Consider the following 19,325-nt stretch of genomic DNA (forward strand, 5'->3'; position numbering starts at 1 on the left):
GGGGCAGATTGCCTGCTGAGGGGGCAGGATGTGCTCTTCTGGGCTGGTTTGGGCCAGGATGGAGTTAATTTTCTTCCTAGTAGCTGGTATGGGGCTGTGTTTTGGATTTGTGCTGGAAACAGTGCTGGTAACTCAGGGATATTTTGGTTCTTGCTGAGCAGGGGCTCGCACAGTGTCAAAGCCTTTTCTGCTCCTCACCCCACACCACCAGCGAGGTTGAGGTGTTGGAGGGGACACAGCCAGGACAGCTGACCCCAGCTGCCCAGAGGGATATTCCAGACCATATCACATCATGCTCAGTCTATAAAGCGAGGGAAGAAGAAGGAAAGGGGAGACATGTGGAGTGATGACGTTTGTCTTCCCAAGTCCCTGCTACATGTGATGGAGCTGTGCTTTCCTGGGATGGCTGAACACCTGCCTGCCCAGGGGAAGTGGTGAATGGACTCCTTGTTTTGCTTTGCTTGGGTGCACCTCTTTTGCTTTACTTACTAAGCTGTCTTTGTCTCAACCCATGAGTTTTCTCACTTTCACTCTCCTGACTCTTTGCCCCATCCCACTGGAGTGGGAGGGAGGGAGGGAGTGTTTTGTGTGGGGCTGAGCTGCCAGCTGGGATTAAACCACATCACCTTGCAGCACTGGGACTCCCAGGCAAGGGTGTGTAGCTCTGGCTGCTTCCATGGCTTTGTGCAGATATACATAGTTAAGTATCTGACCCAGGAATATCCACTGCCCTACACCTTTCCCTACCTATGGTGACACCTTCTGGGTTTTCCAACTTTAGGAAGCAGCACTTCTCAGAATCCTCTTTCTTTACAAAATGAAACAGTAATTTTTCTGTTATTCTGACCGTGTTTCTCCGTGGGAACTGCAAGGGAAAGAGCTCTGTCAAATACATTCTGCTTTTTCTTCTTTTTTAAACACATGTTGTCTTGAATCAGTGAGAAGTCTCCTATGCCCAAACATGATTAAAACTCATATAAACTAAGTCTTTTTGAGCTGAGTGCATGTTATAAAAGCTGCTGTGAGTCAACAGCAATTTTACAGTCTTAGATTTGTGTGGTCCTTGTTTGGAGAGTATTAGGCATGAAGCTGTCATACTGGAGCTCTAATGGGTGCACTCAGTAGGTGTGATTTACGAGACTTGTTGCCTTGAGAGAATGAAGTCATGTTGTGTATCAGGGTTTCCCTGCAAATGAGGCAATTAAATTTTGTCATCTTTCTTACAAGGTGTCCTGAGTGAAGAACAAGCATGGGGGAATGTAAAATGATGGGGGTGGGAGAGAAAGGTGATTAGATTCCATGTGCTGATGAACACTTCCAGCACTTTTTCTGAAGCCTTCAATTGAATTCCGTTTGCTGAAGTCTAGTGCCACGTCTGGAGGCAAACAGCACATCTTTTACTTGCCAGTTCTATTTATATGCCCGTGAAGTAGATCATTGTAATGAATACAGATGGGCAATAACTACAAAGTTATTGCATAATTTTTCAAAATTTTATGATTGCCTTTCCTACTTCCTCTTAAAATAATGGCTCCTCTGTACAGCCTGCAGACCATTCAATATATCTTTCGTACATTTTACCACTTCAGCAGAATTTAATTTATTGGAGACACACTAGAAGTGGTAGGTAAACAATCTACAGAAAGAATCCGATTTATAAGACAAGGAAGACTTGAACCAGTATTAAGTTGCTTTGGAGATCACTTGGTGAATGCAAGTACATATGATTTTTGGTCTTTCTGACTTGGCAGCAAAGGCCAGTGAGTGTGTGTGGGGAGGAAGTCAACCGAAAGCCACCCACCAACAGCCTTACAGAATATAGAACGGGCTTGTAACAGGATGTCTTGTTGGATGGAAAGTGTTTCTGCACAATTTGCAGGTTTAAACCTGCCTCAGGGAAAGTTTCAGACCTGCTATGAGAAATCCAGTTTTCTTTCACAGAGGATGAGGCAGGCTTGGTTTTGCCACCGTGGTGCTGACTGGAGTAGTCTTGACCTCTGACTGTCATTCTGCTTTCTTCCTCCTCCAGTCTAATCTGTTCTACTTCCACTTCTGAAATAATGAAGTGGAGCACTTTTTCCTGAGCTGTGATTATGAGTTAACTGCCTCCTGAGAGTACGATCCATCTCCCATTTAAGACTTCAGTGGAAGTCTTTGAGGAGATAAAATGAGTACTGGATATGTCCCTAAAATAACTGGGTTTGAATCCTGGCCACGCTGAAGCTGATGGCAAAAAGAAACTGGAATTTCACCTCAATGTCTATGCATCATCTGCTTTATTGGCAAAGACTATCACAAAGTCTGCCTACCCTTGAAGGCAGTTAAGTGCTTTTGAACCACATGCAGCTTTTCTCAGTCTCCCTTCTAAAACCATTCCCAACTCAAGACTGCAGCCCTCAGGACCACCAATAATGAACTGTATAAATTCCAGCTGATCTGGCCTCGGAACCTTGTTTTGGGACTGGTTTATAATTACATAATTGATCCTCAAAAACAAAGTCCTTTGACCTAAATATTCAGAAACGCTTTGCCTTTTGGGTGCCCAGCTGGAAATCTGTCAGAGACACTTGATTTTCAGAAGGGTCCCTACTTCTAAAAATCTTGACTTCTCAAATTGCTTCATGGTATATAATAAAAATTTTGGATAGCTCAGTCACTTTCAGTAACTGAAACACCCTTTCAGTTGTCAAATTTTTACAGCACACAACACCACCGAATGCTTACATCGTAGAAATATGCTTTGGGTTTGAATTCTCATTCATCTTTCTTTGGTTTGGCTTTCTAAATAAAACTACCAGGACTGGTAAGCTATTCTGGTGGCACAAGGGGTTCCAAAGCTGGTCTTGGCAGGACAGAGAACACTTCATTCCCACCCAGCAATGAGGGATTTTTTACTGTGGTCTGTTTTTATTTAGACCTGGGATTAAAAACAAAAACGAAAAAAAACCAAAAACAAGACAATTTCTCATTGGCTTGTTTTTTTTTTTCCATAGTTTTGTGGTATTTCATCTATTATCTACTATTATAATTAATTTGACCCTTGCTACCCACTCAATAGAGGGCATCTGTTGTGTTTTGTTCGCCTTTCCCTGAAGCGTAAGGACTCTGACTTTGCTAGAAGAATTGTCTCTAGAAACCACAAGCACGTACTTAATACCATGCCAGCAGCTTCATAATACTATTGTGAACAGAGCTAAAACGTCTGATGCTTTTTTTTTTCTTTCTTTTTCATTCTGATCAACAGTTTTACAATTGGAAGAAGAACCGAAGCTTGCAGTTTGATGGTGTCTCACAGTGGGCTCCTGTCCTCTGAACTGGAATCCTTCAGCCTTCATCCTGAACTTTGTGTAGAAGAGAGGAAGGTAAATCCATTTAACCTTCACCCCTGCTCCAAACATTTAAGCCTGTATTATCAAATTGTAAGTTTCCCTTTCAGATGCAGACAACTGTTTTCCTCGTGTGAGGTCATTTCAGACTCCCGATCTCCTCGAAAGATTTTGCTCTTGCTTTTCTTCTCTTCCTATATATATATATATATATATATATTTTAATGCTTTGGCATAGCCTGTTCTTTCACCATATGGAACCACTTCCACCTCCTTATCCCCTGTACACACTTTTCCCCACTCGACACGATGGCATGTGACCACTCGACTCATAAACAGGAGTTAGGGAAACAGAGGTTAAACCACGGGCACCAAAAAGCGGTTTCGAGAATGCAAATGTGGAAAAAGTGGGATACTCCACAAGCGTGTGGTTTGTTGCCATCTGCCTCCACGCTCCGAATGCATAAGAGCACATTCACCCGGAGTTTACAATTGAAGGGATATAACGTTTTTTTCCCTGGCTTGGAAAGCGGCGCTTCCTTCCCTTCCCTCCCCGCGGTGAGAGCACAGGTGCTGCACGCTGCTATTATGGTCGATCTTTTCCCCATAAAGATCCCACACGGGCCGGGAGACTAAACACGCAGCTTGGCTCTATCCGGAGGGGTTGCCTGCCATCCCACATCTGTCCTCTCCCTCCTGCAGCCCCATCTAGTGGCTCCCACGTCTCTACATCTGCCAGATCGCCCCTCCAGGTACCCCTGAGAAGGAGAGGTCAGACAACAATAGGATATCCCGAGCTGGGAGGGACCCAGAATGATCATCGAGGTCCAGCTCCTGCCCCTGCACAGAAATGTGTAAATGACGGCACACAGAGGTGCAGGGATACTCTTAACCAAATTCATGCCTTCACCTCTGGATTTCAAAAGCATCACTTTGGGCATTGTTTAGGTGACCTGCACAGACAGCAAACTTGCCCCATGGTGGGATGGAGGATTACAGACTAGGTAACATAGTCGATGAAGCCCATGGGAAATGGCATTCCTTGGGCACAGCTCAGGGCTGTTGGCAGCTGGGGCTCACTGCACTGCTGCTGCAGGGACTTGCCTCAAAAAAAGTGCTGACTTTTCAGACATCTCTTGCCCAGAAGATCATGGGTGGCTCCAAGGTGCCACAGGGATTACGTGTCTCTTAAAGGACTCTCTTAAAGGGAGTAAAAATTAATTTTGTACCAAAATGGGATCATGCATACACCAAATTAATCCAAGTCTTCATATATCCCTATATTTCAAAATAGTACGAAACAAGAGGGGTAAAGAAGGATGGCAGAATATAGCAGTAGCTCCACAGCCTAGGCACTTTGACTTGTCTTTGCTTTAAATGTCCATTCAACAGATGAACTCAGAGATGAATGCCTTATTCTTAACTTTTCCTGTCCAGTTTTTCTTCCATTAGTTTGGAGTTCCCATTGACTTCAGGTGATTAAACAACAGAATGCCTGTGGGGGTGGTAGAATATGGGAACTAATGGAGCATCTGATGGGAGATGCAGTGTCTAAGGAAGGACTCAAAGCAGATAATGAAACGTGGATCTTATGGAAGTGGGTGAAACAGTCCCACCACCCAATTCCTACTTTTGGGAAGCAAACCTTAGTGCCTGTCTCGGGTCTCACCTCCTTTGTCTGCAACTCAGTGGCCACAGGTGGTCCTGGGAGCATCTCTCAGCATCAGCCCTCAGTGTCTCGGTTCCTGGCACTCAGCAACTATTTCAGCTGAGACACTTCTCCATGGCCACTTCTTCAGAAGGATGGGTTCACTGGAAGCAGGGGGAGAAAGGCTGAGGGAGGCACCTGAAAGAGGCAGGGCTATTTCAGAGAAAGAGGCACAACGATTTGTCAGAAGCACAGAGCCAGCCTGTTGCTGAAACCTGGCACCAGATGTGTGCCTGGGCAGAGCAGAATCGGGTCTGTGATGAACCACAGAGGCTGCAAACAGTCAAGAACTGCTCCAGGGTTTGGGACACCCATGGCACAAGGCCATGTAAGCAGAACAGTCCTGGGAATCTTCTGCCAGACGTGCTTCTGTCATGTGGGGGACACGCCACATGGTTTCTGGGTCTGCTGCTCAGATTTTCACGTGCTTTCAAATCTTCACATTTTCATCACTGTCTGCGAGGCAATCACACTTTTTCACAATACAAAGGCCTAATGGAACAGGGATCTGGTGAGCAGAAGTTGGTAGGCTTGGGGCTGCTGACAGACTTCATCCAGGTCATTCCAAAGTCTGTGTCATAGTTTCCCACCTGCAGAAAACAGTGTTAATAATATTTAACTACCTCATGGTACTAAATTGCAGCTTAATTAATGGTTTGCAAGGCACTTTGAAACGCTCGCTTGAAACAGGCAAAGGATAATTAACATCATGTATTTATTCAGCGAGTTTTCCTTGCCAGGCACAATCTTCCTAAAATTCTCCTTGCCACAACCGTTTGCACTGCTCTAGAAAAACAAAGCAGTTCAGCCAATGTGTTTTCTGTGGGGAGGTTTTTTGCTGCATCAATCAGATGGCTGAAACTCGAAGAGAGTGGCTGACAAGACGAGGAGCAGACAAGTCTGTGGACAGGGAGGAGGGGAGGACATGAACAGATGCACAAGTGCTCCCTCAGAGGTGTATGCATTGTACCAGGAAACTTTACTGACACAGCTACAAGGTTGTTGTTCACTCCTCTGCTTGGCCACAACAGGTGCCCCAGGGCCTTTAAGGTCCCTTCCAACCCAGGCCATTCTGTGATTCTCTGATTTGTAAGTGCTGCTGCAGTGTTAGAGAAAAAGCCAAGTGTTAAGAGTGGTTTGGATGGTACACAGAGAATTTCTGGTAAGAAACTGCTTCTTCTTGGATACAACTGTGCAAACTGAATTTTAGGCCTAGATTTAGAGTTGACCACGAAGAGGTCATGGTCATTCACTCCAGAAAGGAATGACTGACATGTTCACAATGGCCCATCGATGGTCTGTCTTTGTTATCTTCTTCACTTTGTTCACCTGTGAGTGGACATGGAGAGAAAATACTCAGACGGTTCCTACAGCCTTTCCCCAGCATTATGAGTGAGAAATGGGAGGTTTGAAGCAAACAAAACCAAGCAGGCTTTGCCCAGTCAGTCTGTACAACAATAAACACTGAAGATTGCTCTTGAGCCATATTGTGAAATCCTGCCTCCTAATGGGGATAGAGGCTTAGACCAAATTGCAAGGACATTTCCCCAGCAGTTTGGGTTCGGGAACTCAGTTCCATAGGTCAGGTCTTGAAGAAGTGGAAATAGAAAAATAAACCTAGTGAGCCCTCTGCTCGTGTGCCAATAGTTTTGTGTGACACTTTGGAAGACATCATGTCATTGAAGAAAAGCACATTTTGAAAAGGCTGCTTAGAGGGTTTTGGATAAACTAGAGCTATTTCATTACACTGATAAATTTTGCTCGCTTACATCAGCATGGCTGACCTGAAACTTCCATAAAACATGAGTCAGCACCCTCAAAATGAGGAAATTAGTTTAAAAGTCATGGTATTTCTAAAATAATTAAATAAACATAGCTTGAGTTTTCACTTTCCCTCCCAATGACCTTCTGATTTTTGAGTTTTTTAGGTCTCCTTTTCAAGCTTCCCTCTATAATCACCCTGGTTGGAAATGGGGCTTTGATGTCTTTTTTGTCAGTGAAAGCAGAGCTTATAACTCTGAGTTCAGGAGCGTTTCAGCCAGTAAGGTCAGGCTTGTCCCTTCCTTTGAGTGAAAACCCACCACAATGCAGAAGTGCCCTCTGATGTTGTCCCTGAAATGCAAGGTCTGAAGGCTCGAGCAAAAGCTCCTGATAGCTGCAGGTGTATTTTTCTTGGGAAGCTAAATTGCTAGAGAAACAAAAGCTTTGGTTAGTTTAATTTGGCAAGGCAAAAATGCCGTCCTAGGGGAAGACTTTATTTAGAAACCTTATTTTTCCCCTGTTAACTTGGATGTTTTATTGAAAAAAGGTTTAAAGGTTCAAAAGTTCACAAGGGTTTTTTTTTCTGTTGTATTTAAAAAAAAAAAATAAAAAAATTGCAATTTCCCATCTGGGCATGAGTGTCCATAGATTAATTTGTTGTTACAGAATATGTCGAACACCAAAGTGACATTTAATTAGTTTCTGTGCTGTAGTTTTAAATTTTTTTCTGTAAAACTTGTTTGCCCAATATAAGATTCAGTAGCCCCAGAACAAAAGGAAAAGGGGATTCCTTTGCTTCTACAAAATACCTGGCTTTGCTAGCACGTGATATGCAACATGCAGTCCTACCAGCCAAACTTTGTCTGTAGTGGAATGGGGTCTAATTGGGGTTTAATTGATGAAATTTCCCTCTTCTAATTAAGAAACACTGTTCACCATTGGAAGCCTGACCACGACATGGATGATTCCTGTCCAGACAAAGCCAAGAATGTCCAGTCATCCTCAAGGTCAGCTACTGGGTGACAGCTGGCACTTGAAACCAGGAGGTAAAAACAGTGCACAGACTTCAGGTGTGCCCAGTGGGCAATGTGTCTGCAGGCACGTTTTCCTGGGGGAAATATCTCACTGTGGAATGAAATAATAATCTGACTTTTTTTATCTGCACACACCGAGTTCTCAGCAGCAAAACAAGGGCTGCATGCAGAGCCTTTTGATATTATACTAAAAATCAGATTCCCCTACCAAATACAGTATGTGTCACTCTGGGGACTTTGGCTTTAGGAACAGTGCAACACAGGCTTTGATAATGGAGAGAAGGCCCGGAAAATACAAAAAATAAGGTTCACTGTAGTCTTAGAAAGGCTCCCACTGAGGAACCATAATCATCTAACTATGCAGGACAGATCTGAAAACAAAAAAAAGAGAGTGAGAGCCTGGAGGAAAGATGCAAGAACATAACACAGGGTAATTAACAAAGTACTCCCAACAAAGGGCACCACTTGGGATTTTGTAAATATTGCCCTGTGTGCTGCCTGTGCCTGCTGGGATGAGTGAAAAAAACCAAACATATTTGAGCTTGCTGCTTCTGGCCTCCAGATGGTCAGCACAGAGAACGGCAGGAGGATCCACTAAAAAATATACCCACGTATAAAAAAGGAATGGATGATTTGACAGGGCAGGTTTGGGGGAGATGCAGGGTAAGACTTCTGGCTCACTGCGTGAATGGCAGGACATATCTGTGCCTCCTCCTCTGACCCAGCCAGACAAACACCAGCAGAAGGGATGACAGTGTTTGGGTACGCAGGAAAATCGGTTACCTGGGACTTGGGAGAGCCTGGAGCAGCCTCACAGGGAGCCTTGACCTCCAGAGGGCAGCTGGGAAGTGTTCCTGTGGGTGGTTTCTTAGTTTGTGTTTCCTCAGAGAATCCTCGGGCCCTTCAAGCAGCTACAGCCAGATTAGATGACCGGTCAGCCTTTCCAATTCCCACTGCACAGCAGGTGAAACAATAAAAAAAAGTATCGAGTAAGGAACATTAATCTGTACTCAGAGCCCCTTAATAAATGATAAATAAATAGATCTGCTTCGTTCCTTTGAATCCTGCCCGCTGGTGTTTAGCTGTGTGTTTTTAGTGGCAGCCCAGTCCCCGTGAGCTGCAGGCCCAACGAAACCATGAGCTATTCAAAAAAAAAAAACAACAAAAATAAAATAAAATAAAAATAATCCGAGTGGGGATTTAAAATAGGGTGTGGTGGAACGGCGAGGGTGAAAAGTTTGACTGTTGGGACCTCCTGGCAACCCCCTCCTTTGAGCACATGATTTGTGCAGAGATGCATTTTTTGCTGCCCCGTTTTTTGCAGCTTCCCATTTCGAGCCTGAGTTTATGCATTCCCCAGCAAGAAATCAAAAGCTGCCCCATGCTAACGCCTCGTCCTCTGAACAAACTTTCTCCTCCAGGCAGCTTTGGCCGAAGCAGACGGAGTGCCACGGAATTTTAAATTCAAACTTGAAGTGCTCCCCATAGCACTGCTTTTGACTCCTTGTGGGAGCAGGACTGGCAGGATATTTCCAAGGTAGTTCCCAGCCTGCCTGAGGCACAAGCTGTGGGAGACAGGTCACCATCAGGAAGGCAGGAAGGGGAGAATGGTAGAGGAGATGGAAAAGGGAGTTGGCATAGAAATGAAATAAAGTGAAAGCTACAGGGGTAGTTCAGGGAATAGGGGATAGAGTATCCAGGCAAGCTGTCCATATGATGATGAGGAGGAGGAATAAGAACCACCAAAAAAGCAATCTCCAAGCATAGGTCCCTTCCAGCTCAGCATATCCTGAGCCTCTGACAGATGGTCCCTTTCCTTCCCTGTTTTCACTGAACTGTAGTGGATAAAGGGAAGAAGGGATGCTGTAAGAGCTGTAGAGGACAACGTGGGTTTAGCAAACCAGAGCTGCCATTCCCTGCTTTGCCTGTGGTGATTTTACAAACAGGTTTCATGACCAGCAGTCCTGCCCTGTCTCCTTGAACAGCATGATGATGTGAAAAACTTTTTGGAAATGAGTATGTTCAGTAAAAATGCGGGGTTTGGTACTTTGTTTTCTTGCAGTCTATCTCCCCTCTCCTCTCCCTTACCCCTTTTCTCATCCAGCTTTTTCTTGAGTCCCATTTGTGAGGACGTGGCCTCGTACCTAAGCATGTTAAAGTATAAAACTGAGGCAGGAAGAGAAATTCATAGAAAGACAGCATTTTTAAGACAGAATTAAATGTTCTTTTCCATTTCATTATTGCTGTGGGAGTGTATCTTATTTTTATTTATGAAGGATTCCTCACAAGTGCACTATTTTTGTGTTGGTTGGTGTTGGTATCAGTGAAATCCACTGCTGTTGATTAAAACACTTTCATTCTTTTTTTGGTGAACTGGGCATCGTTATAGTTTTAGGAAAAAAACTATAGTGGTTCCAGGCAGCTATTTTTCCTGAATTCCCTGTAGCAGATTCTTTTTCTCTAGGCAGGAAACTCTAACAACTCTAGGTGAATGGGCCAAAGGAAAGCAGTGGTTTTGTACACTTCCCTAACATTCATGTGGCTTGGGCTGTTCCAGAGGCTTGGAAGTCTTGCTTGGGGACTCTGAAACTTGCATTTTCAGAGTACTCAACAGACATTTTGGATAGATGACAACTGCCTCTTTTCCCTGAAGTCCTTCATTCTAACTTTTCCATTAATATTTACTTTTTCCAGTCACCACATCTCGCAGAAGGGTTGGGGATTTTCATTCACTGCTAATGCTGTCAGTCAAAATTGCTGGTTTTCTGGGTTTTCTTTCTAGATTGTCTCTAAATTCCATCTTCCAGCTCCACACACAGAATTAAAGTTGGTTACAAAGCTCATGTTATCCAGACACTGTCTCCTCCTTCTGTGCAGTGTCTCTGGTACCAACACTAACACACCATCAGGTCTTTTTTACCTCAGCTTCAGCTTTTTCATCATTTTTTTTTTTGCCTTCCACATCCAACTAGAGATCGTTTCTCACGCCCCTGTGGAGGATAAGTGTTAACATACTAAAATCTGGGGTGAAGCAGCAAACACCAACAGCGTGTTCCCACCTTGGAAAGGAAGGCCCTGGACTAGAGGGGCAGATGGAAATGAACAAGAAGTCTTGGATGCTCCCACTGACTACATCTGAATGCTATTCCAGCTCTCCCTCTCCCATCGTCAAAAGCCACACACTTTTTCCCAGGTTCTCGCCTCATCCCCCCTGTCCTGCAAGAAACATTTCTTTCTTAAGAAAGTATGATTTGAGAACGAATTTTCTAAGGTTGTGAGCCAATTAGGGATGCCTTCAGACTTTCTATTTTTCATTTATTAAACTGTGGTGGCCTGAAGAGAAATGTCTCTATTCAATTTGAGATTATAATGGGAAAACAGAACAATGAGGACTGGGCCTTTATGTAAATCAGAAACTTTTTTCTTTCTGTATCAAAAATTAAAACAACTTGGAAGTCTCAATGCATGAAGCACTTCAAAAAATGTGACTAATACACCAAAATGATGAGCCTTGGTCCTGTCACGTTGCTTCACTCAACTACACTTGTGTATGTCAGCTGGCACAGTTTAACCTGTCTGGCTCATGATTAGAAATAATTTGGGCACAACAGTCAAGTCTGTCTAGCAGATGACCCCACCTATGTTGAATGTGCTAATCCCTGAAAGGCCAGAGTATTGTGTAAAAGAGTGGAAAATCAAGGATCATCTTAAGACCAGCTCATAAAAGTTATATTTATGTTGTCCAAAAAGGACTTATCTTCTCTCTGAACATTATTCTAATGCAGATGTGTGGGAATACTTAAGCCACATGTAGCATCTGGTGAAGATAAAGATTTATTTTGGCTGAACTGGCTGTATTAGCAGATAGAGATCCAGCTTTGAACTAGATCTTAGTTCATAGCCTGCTGCTGCCTTGGGATTAATTTCAGAATTTCTGTTTGTTTTTATTATGGGGAAATTACTTGCAGCTGATTTTTTTTTTTAATATCTTTGCATTCCTCAAACAGGCAAGCTACTGAAAAGAGATGGGAAAGTCAGAACAAAACTGGAAGTGACAGCAACTAGCTGTTAACTCGTCCCATGGAGACCAGTGGTGAGGGATGTCCCTCAGGGGTCAGGACCAGGGCCAATGCTATTCAATACCTTTGTCAGATTGCTACGCACAGTTCTGGTGTCCCCAGGATAAGAAGGACATGGGGCAAGTTCAGAGGAGGCCATGAAGTTGATGAGAGGACTGGGACACCTCCCCTGTGCAGACAGGCTGAGAAAGCCGGGGCTGTTCAGCCTGGAGAAGAGAAGTTGTGTGGAGACCTCACAGCACCTTCCAGGATCTGAAGGGGCTGCAGGGAAGCCAGAGAGGGATTCGCCAGCAGGAACTGGAGTGACAGGACAAGGAGTAAAGGGTTCAAACTGAAAGTGGGGAAATTTAGGTTAGATATTAGGAAGAAATTGTTCCCTGTGAGGGTGGGCAGGCCCTGGCACAGGTTGCCCAGAGAAGCTGTGGCTGCCCCATCCCTGGGAGTGTCCAAGGCCAGGTTGGATGGGGCTCTGAGCAACCTGGGCTGGTGGAAGGTGTCCCTGCCCATGGCAGGGGGTTGGAACTGGATGATCTTTGGAACAAGCTGATCCCTTTCAGCCCTCAACATTCTATGATTCTACAACATCAACTACAACATTTTGATTTCATTTTAAAGGAGGGATATCCTCACCCTGCAGAAATCAGTAGCTGCCTTGACAAGAGCTGGAGTTCCGTGTGCTTACTCTCGCCATGCTGTGCCTTCTCTAGACAATGCTCCGTGGATGTTTGGACTGCACCACTGCCTTCTTCTCAGAAGTGTCACTGTGACAATGCACAAACACATTTTCAGTCCGTGTCCTGCTGTCTTCTGCTGTGACTCTCTCTTCCCAGGACATTCTTTGGGTTGTTGGGCCATTTTTGCCTGACTTTGTCTAGGATGCGAAGTGAATACTTGCAGAGGCAGACAGATGGGCACTGTTGCCACTGATTCCTGCTGTTTTATTTGTTTTGAGCATGTCTTGCTTTCAGTGGTGAAACAGAAAACACAGTGGGTGTTGGTGGAGGTTAACAGGGGGAATTTTGCACGCTAGAGGAGGCAAGAAGGGCAGAGCTCCTTTGTTGGCACAATTCACTCTGGACAAGTTTCGGAGATGGGGAGTGAGATTAGGAAAGCTTTTAGACTCTGGCTCTCATACAAATAGGCTTGTACTTGTCCCAGTACCTCTGTAAGCACCCAGAATCATAGAATATCCTGAGCTGGAAGGGACATGCAAGGATCATTTTAGTCCAAATCCTGGCCCTGCACAGGACGGCCCCAAGGATCCCATCCACCTCTCACGTTGTGATGTAGTTGGTTGCCTCCTTTGTGACTTTCCTGCAGCTTTCACACAAGGTTACAAAGCAAGAAAGGGGCCCCAAAGGGCATTGCCAGTCAGTACAAACCAACCAAATGCATGCCATCCTTTGGCCTTTTAACCAAACCACAGTATACTGCAGAGAGGGTTTTTGAGTGGATGGTACTAACCACCAACATTATTGCCCAGGGATGTTATTAACACAATAAAGCTTCCTGAGTGATCATTCTTTTGATTATAATGTAATATTTGAAGTACTGACCACAATTTGTAATATCTCTCAACCAAACAGTCCAGGATGTTACCATTTTAATTGTAACTTTTCTACCTAAAGCTCATTCAAAGTTTTAATTGAACTTGGTTTGTTTTGAATTTTCAGATAGGGTTTTACATAGTGCAAGTAGTCCCACTCAGCTCACTTCTCTACTGAAAAAAAAAAATTAAATAGAATGAATTCTTTAAGCATTGCACAGATTTATCTGCATTTCTGATATAAAAACTAGCAAAAAATAAAATTTGACCTATATAGAAACAGCTTGCTGCTCCAGTCCATCTCAGAAACTGGACCAAGTGATTTCACCTGAAAGTACACATCATAGGATCAGAGGGAAAGGCAACATGGGAAAGACAATGCAACCCAGGATAGGGTTTTTTAAACCTTCAAGCCACTGTCACGGATTGCTTCCATTGAAGAAACCAGAGGAATGACCAAACTTCTTCCTCAAAGAGGTGGTTAGAGGTACAAACTCACCTCCTGGGATATGTGCGGCAAGGTTGGAATTTGAGGGCTAGACACAGCTGTGACAAAGTTGTCTGACCCTTTACAGAGCATATTTGCTGAGGGGCCAGAAGGAGTAAAATGATTTACATGGAGAAGTAAATACATGGGGGATGTACTCAGGCTATCATTTCAGACAACCTTGAAATGCAAAAGCGAGGCTTGATCATCCTAGAGAACTGACCAGCCTGGCCATCACTCCTGACTTGGTGTCTTTCATCAGTAATGTATTAAAAACATGTTAAAACTAAAAACACAGAGAAGGGCACTGGACACCAGTGAAAAACAAGACTTCCTGATTTTACAAAGTACTTACAAAGCACTGTAGAGACAAGCAAAGTGAAGAACTTTGGAGAAGGTTGGGCTTTAGAAGATGTGGGAAGAATGGACTATGTTTTCATGCTTTAAATTGTTGGCTGCTTTGCTGCCCACAAATTGCATCTAGATGGCGAGAACCATGGAGTTCAGAATGGGAGAAAGGTGTCTGATTTTATTTAAATCTAAGTATGTAAAGTAAGACATTTACCACGGTCTTTTTCCCACTGAAAGAAATCCCACTGGCAGTTTCTCGAAGGGATCAAACAGACAGAATAGTCTCTTCTTAAACTGAAAATCACAGTAGTTCATAATTTTTTTAACCAGGTAAAAAAAACAGCTAGAGGACTTAATTTACTTTTTTATTCTCACTCCTAAAACGCTGAATCCATTTCAGTCACAGCTGGGGACAAGGACAGCCAACAACAACACATCACTCCTAGCATGATACCTTTTTATGTCCTCTTCTGGGATGCATCAAATGTTGATGACCAAATTATGACCCTTTCCACCTCCCTTACTGAAAGCAGGGAACTTCTGCCAATAGTCATCAGCCAAGGCTGTAAAAAATGTGAAGCATAGGATCATGCCTAAGATCCTAAAGCAGCTTCCATACTATCAAACAAGTGGGTTCTTAAGCAGCTGCTGGTGACATCAAATCTGCCAAGCACTTGTCACCATAAAGAGAAGGTGTCACCTAGGTATTGGTAGAGGTTGAGCACCTCAGTGTCAGGATCCTTCTCTCTGAAAATTTCGGGCTGGTGGCCTTAGCCCTGACACCCTTGACTTTCCTTTCACGAGGTAGGAGCTTTTTAAAATAAGTACCCCCTGCTTTCAGCAGCATTTAATCTGTACAGGGGTGCAGTGTCAAATTTTGATGTTGATATGGGACAGACAAACTGTGGAGTGCTCCCCTCTACTTTGCAAACTCGTGGTGTTTTCGTGGCTTATCCAGTGATACATTCAATATTCCCTGAGGGAAAACGAGACAGAATGTGTCACTAAAGGCTCACATAATTTTGACTGAGCCACTGGGATCTGTTCCACTCTGTTCTGGTAAGTGGGCAAGCAGTGATAATGAATGACCTGACAAAGATTTAGAGGTAAGAGCTTCAGGAACTACTGAAACATTTGTTTCAACAGCTTCACAGTTTATTCAAGGCTTTCAGCCTTTCTGGTTGTGCAGAACTGAGAGGGATGTTTTATAGGAATAAACTTCCTCGTGAGGTTAGGATCAAATTCTGCACGAGCTACTCCAGAAAATCTTCAAACTTTCTTTCTTTCAAAAATAGGCTGGACTAAGGAGCACTGGTAGAAGGATGTGACACGAACCTTCCTGAAAGGGAAGGCACGATTTGGGGTTTTTTTTCAGTGATCTTTTTTCTCCCACTTGTTCTGCTCCAGTTTGTTATGACAGCATCTGTAAATCTGATTTTGTCTTCTTGAACAGCAGATCTAAGAAGTTGTATTGGAAACCCAACGTGTGATCACTGAGATAAAAAGTCTTTGAAGCACTTCAGAGGACTGTGATTTAGTTCACAGGGTAAAACCTGGAGTACAGTAAGGTCAACAGTCTCTTGATTTTTATCTTCAACAGTTTCACACCTCTGACACCTTGCTAAACTTTCCCTTTACTTCAGACTTTCCCAGAACAAAAAACAGGAGAAAACCACTCCCCACCTCGGGGACCTTTTACAACCACCCAGCAGGGGGGAAAGAAACAAAAGGGTGTTTAGTGTCTGGGTAGTGCAAAACCTATTTTTAAATTAGAAGTTAGTGTAGGCTGGTCTTTTTCACTTTGGACCACTTCTGCATCTGAACAAAACCAGTAATGATGAACGGCAAAATGTTAACAGCCATGAGCCTCGTGAGGTGAATTTCCCCAAATCCAGTGATGTTTTGGCTACAAAAAAAAAAAATTAGTCATTAAAATTGCTCATTATTGATGTATAGAATCATTCAAAGGTTTTTTCGATTTATTCTTGATGAAATGGTTAACGATTTTTTTTTTTCCACCCTCAGCTGTTCTATGACAGCTCTCGGGAATCCTGAATGTCAGTCTGTCACTGAAGTGCTGCTCCAGAAGCAGTTCCCAGCTGATGTGCTGTTCGAGGGCTGCTGTAACACTGTTCATGTGTGCCGGAGTGTGAAGATCAATTTGCTTTAGGGACTGGTTACATGTGCTGAGACACATGACACATTGGTTGGCACTGGTTTTGATTTTAAAATCATAACAGAGAAACCACTAACAACCTTTAAGCAATGCCTCAGCTATTTAGAGTGCATAATAAGAAATTACAGAAAATTTGTAAACTGCACAAAACCCCACTAAAATGTCAAAATTTATTACAGCTGTGGGACTAGGAGCTAACTGGTTGAACAGAAGGGACTTAAATTAACATGTTTTAATTAAGTTCAGATAAACTAATGACTCAAAAGCAGCAATCTATGATGATGGTCCAGAAAACTATCTGAAATAAAAGTTGGCAAAACCACCTTAAAGACGGCCTTTTTTTTTTTCTTAGTGTTAATATCATTAGCACAACAGATTGCATTGTCATGAGAAATCTGAAGAGACAGTGTAAGAATAAATAGATGACATTTTAGCTACAGTCTTTCCATTGGAGGAGGACTTGCTGCTCACAGAGGAGATAAATTGGCCAGTGGCATCCTCTCATGGTACAGCTGAAAAGTTAATTGCCTGATACCTCGCCCTGTTGATCAGATGTCAGTCCTTGGGCTGCCAATCCACCTTCTTTATCAGGCATTAAACTACTTTCTTCATAAAGATTTATTTAAAATAATTCGATGCTTCCTACCCCTTTCATGTGTCCTCCCTCTGAAGGTGGTGTGTGGTTCTTTGCCTTGCATGGTCAGGCACACTTGGTTCTTTAACTCACCCAGAGACTGCAGACTGAGAGTGGTTTTGTGTTACTTCAGTACATTGGAAAGGTTTAAGAAGAGCAACAAAACTGGACTGAGCTACCATCATCTTCAGTTCTTCTGCAGAAAAACCCAATATCTAACCCACCTATGGGAATAAATGTCAGACTCAAGAAACTCAGTAAGCAGTCAGTGGTCTTCAAGTAGTGCAGTCCAATGTAGTCAGAGGACAAACACAGCACAGAGCAGTGGATCAACCTTCTCTTTGGAGCATTTTATGGAAAACTACGGCACATTCCATTCCTTTCTGCAGGAGCTCACACAGGCATAAGGAGCGAATGTCTTCAGGGAAGTTTTTGGACAGCTGAGCTATTTGACTCATTAACTAAAAATTTCTGTGGCACCCCCAGCTCCCACCCCGGTCTCCTCCTCTCTTTACTCTGCTGCCCCATTTTCAAAATGGCATGCTGACCCACCTCATGAAATGAAAACTACCTCTTAGTTGAGACACAGCAAAAGTGGGGAAGATCCCTGCAGAATCAGAAGTACAGTAAAGTATTCCAGGCTGCTGTTGCCCAATTCATCTTGTTTGCTTAGAAGGCGGTGCAAACACTTGTAAGCTTTTCCTCAGGTGCAAACAGAAGGAAAATAAGTATTCACTCAAAATCTGATTAAGGATATAAAGTCATCCAGTCATCCCACGCTGGACTGACTCAGCCTGGTCTGTAAAATCCATGTATTAGCTTAAGGAAGCCACAGACTTACTAATGCCCCAGTCTAACAGCTTTATCTAAAGAGAATGTTGTTTGGTTATTTCAAAGCTGTTTCATCCTTTTTTCCTATTCCCTGTGAAGTATGAATTTCAGAGGAGATGAAGGCATTTCAGGGTAAGTGCTTGATCTAAAGGCCAGATCTAAAAGGCATTTAGTCCCCTAACATGCTTTTGAATAGCCTGCTTCCACTGGGAAATTACTATTCTACATGCTCTGAGTGGCATGCCAGTGAGAATACCAGTAGGAGAATTTCAAGTGGCTTTTGCATGCACAGTTAGAACCTTATATTGTTGTTTGTGGTTTTTGTTTTTTTGGGATTTTGCTAAGCCAACCTTCAGTAGTCAGCTTCCTTTTTCTCCTAATCTGCAGCTGCTTCACTGGCTATCCATCATCTTTATTACAGTGTCACTTCTATACGTCATTCTTTTACACTAATCAGAAGCAGACCAAGTGGGAAAGAAATTGCTCCACAGGGATGAGGTCTGGTGCTGTAAACGATATGTTGAATAAGAGTGGAATTCAATGCAAGAGACACTGTGCCTGTTTACACATGTTGAGCTGGTGTCTTTTATCTGTAGGACACATCCCAGCCCTTTGTTGCGGTCGTTCGGGGCCCCCGTCCCGCAGGGCTCTGCAGAACGCCTGTAAGCAGCGAACAGTCCCACTGCTGCCACTATTGTCATTAAGCTGCACAAAGCCAATCACCCACCGTGGTGTGGGGATGAACTGGGGCCCAGCAGCTTGGAAACAGTAGCTGCTCTGTGAGCACTGGGGCTGGTGAAGCCCAGATTCTTGTTAATGCCTACTCTGCGTGTTCCGTATCCTCACGCCACAGTAACCCCCAGCTTTCTCCACTGCCCCAAAGAACTTTCCCAAAAGTGACAGTAACTCATTCCACCTTCTCCAAACCACCCACTTCCGTGGCACCTTCAGCCCTTTTCACCTCCTCCATACTTTTAGGAGCTTCATTATCTCAGCTGGAGGTGGGAAGTACTGTGAGAGTGTCATGCCATGGCTTTCCTGGTCACTGGACTGACTGCTACTTCTCATTTGTTACAGGGAGCAAAGGTTGAGTCCTTCCTTCAGGAAGTACTTGGAATTGGGAGGATTTTAACAACTCCATTTCTTCACTTTCAAGCCATGGTATGGGTAAAAGCAAGGACCAGCATGACCGGATAGAACACAGCTGGGGAACTGGAAAGAAAAATCAATAAGGTTAAGGAATTCAAATAAAAAGAAGCTAAAATAAATATAAACAGAAAGACAACATTGAAAAAAAATATAATTATTTAGATTGTGGCTTGACCTTGGGGCCATTACTGTTCACCTGTCAGGTTTTAAGCATTAAGTAGAATATTAATAATAAGTGGGAGC

The sequence above is a fragment of the Myiozetetes cayanensis genome, unplaced genomic scaffold (assembly GCF_022539395.1).
Source record: "Myiozetetes cayanensis isolate MyiCay16 unplaced genomic scaffold, myiCay2020 scf3, whole genome shotgun sequence".
In the NCBI taxonomy this organism is placed as follows: Eukaryota; Metazoa; Chordata; class Aves; order Passeriformes; family Tyrannidae; genus Myiozetetes; species Myiozetetes cayanensis.